Source organism: Bos indicus, chromosome 3 (assembly GCF_029378745.1).
Source record: "Bos indicus isolate NIAB-ARS_2022 breed Sahiwal x Tharparkar chromosome 3, NIAB-ARS_B.indTharparkar_mat_pri_1.0, whole genome shotgun sequence".
Lineage (NCBI taxonomy): Eukaryota > Metazoa > Chordata > Mammalia > Artiodactyla > Bovidae > Bos > Bos indicus.
Window position 1 is genome coordinate 17,892,974 of NC_091762.1, and position 1,943 is coordinate 17,894,916.

Here is a 1,943-nt window from a genome sequence, read left to right on the forward strand (position 1 = left end):
GATGATGGAGCAGTGATGACCTGGAGAGGGAAACCTGGCATGCTGCAGGCCGTGGGCTCCTAAAGAGTCGGACATGAATGAGTGACTGAACTGAACTGAGCTGAACTGTCCTCCAAGTGCTATTATGAGTCTGGCATGTGCCAACTAAATTATACACATTCATTGAAGATTGATTCCTCAGAAGTTTGAAATGAAAATACAATTTTCCCTACATTTTACTAAAGGGACTGAAAACTAGGAGAGGTAAATATTTTGTTCCTCAACCATCAAGTGATAATTAAGGAAATAACGTGGAATTGGAATTACATAGAAGTATTCTTTCATATGACTCAAAATTTAGACAATGCTGATTGTGAGAGCTTGAACCTTGGCATCAAAGGATAGAAACAAAATCTGATGATGGTATAGTATTACTAAAAACGGTTTTAAAAGAAAGGAAACTTTTTGACATCACCCAAAGGAACTGTAGTTTATTCGTGAAGAGGAAGATAAGCAACAGTTGACCAGCTGGTAGAAACCCCTGCCCAGGTGACAGACAGACCCAAGGGAGGGAGAGAATCCTCCCATGGTGCCCGGGAGAAAAGCTGCTGCTCTTCCATCTGAAGCTCTGGGATGTTTTCTCAGCTGTCTTCCCAGAGGAGAGCAGAACAGCAGCCTCAGGAAGGAAACCTCTGGCAGTCAGGAATCACCACAGGCATACTGCCGGCTGAAGGGTGGAGAAGCTTCTTCTGTATCCATGATAGGCTTTAAAGAGAAGATGAAGGTGGAGCTGTGGAGCTAGGTGAGTCAGTCGTCCTCATCCTTTCCGGATCCGGATGAAAGCTGATGCTGTTACTTGCACTTGGGTGGGCACTTCTCTTGGCATTGTTGGGGAGGTGGCACAGGAGGGCATTTCTGCTGGCACTTTGGAGGTGGGCAGGGCTCAGGGCACTTGGGAGGGCATACTACAGGAGGTGGCTGGCAGGGCTGCTTGCACTGCTGCTGCTGCTGCTGCTGCTGCTGCTGCTGCTGCTGCTGAGACATCTTTCTGGAGTCTTAGAATCTGAAAGAAATTACATGACAGTGTTCACAAGAAGGGACTGCTACAGGGAGAGAAGTCTGAGCTCGTGTAATAATATCAGATAGACTCTCTCCAGTCTCTAAGAATGTGGTTTGATCTCTTTAATCCCTTTCAATGAACTTCTGGCCTCTCTCTCCCTCTTCAACAAATTGTATTATTGGCTCAGAGAAAATCTTTTAACATACAACTTAAAAAAATTTTTTTTCAGAAAACCAATCAGTGTTGTTCTATTCTTTTTTTTTTCTTTCTGAAAACAGCATCTTCAATAAGGCCATCATAAGTTCCAAAATCCTGGGTAAACTCACAAGCAATTCTCATCATCATTAGCTCTCATGAGGTCCCAGAAGTATGACCTGCATACAGAGCAAATGGCCACCAGGAAGGATACAAGGGCCCCACACCTTCAAAGAGAAATGCCTCTGAAATAACAGCAGAAGGACAGAAGAAAGAAACAGAAAGAGGAAAAGTGCTCCGTTCTTTACCTCTTCTTGTCACGGATTTTGTTTTAATCTCTTCCTTAAAGGAATTCAAACTCTGTACCAGAAACTTAATAAATACTGTATATCACTGTGTTCAAATTCCAAGCTCCCATCCATTAAGGAGCACTAAGTCATGACAATACCTTTGGACACACCAAATTTGCTATAGCCAGAATTAATTCATAAGTAGAGAGCCCAAGAATAAAGCTGAACTGAAGACTCAGACTCACCAGGTTCTCCAAAAGCTATCCGGACTTGAGTAGCAGGAGGATGGCAGTGATGCAGCAGAGGGCCTTTTTATAGGGACTTGCTGCCCCACCCAGGAGGAAGCAGAGCTGCCAAAACAGGCCCGGTTCAGTCATTTCCCAACCAAAATGCAAATCCATCCATAAGTGGCTTGACAG

At 44.1% G+C, this 1,943-nt stretch overlaps 1 long non-coding RNA gene across 1 annotated transcript; it reads right to left on the minus strand.

The window, feature by feature from the left end:
• Positions 1-455: 455 nt before the first annotated feature.
• Positions 456-1,943, minus strand: LOC109554750 (uncharacterized). The gene is made up of 2 exons (XR_002180206.2): positions 1,770-1,943; positions 456-1,042 (listed from the first exon to the last, which is right to left on the minus strand). It is a non-coding gene; the product is annotated as an uncharacterized lncRNA (long non-coding RNA).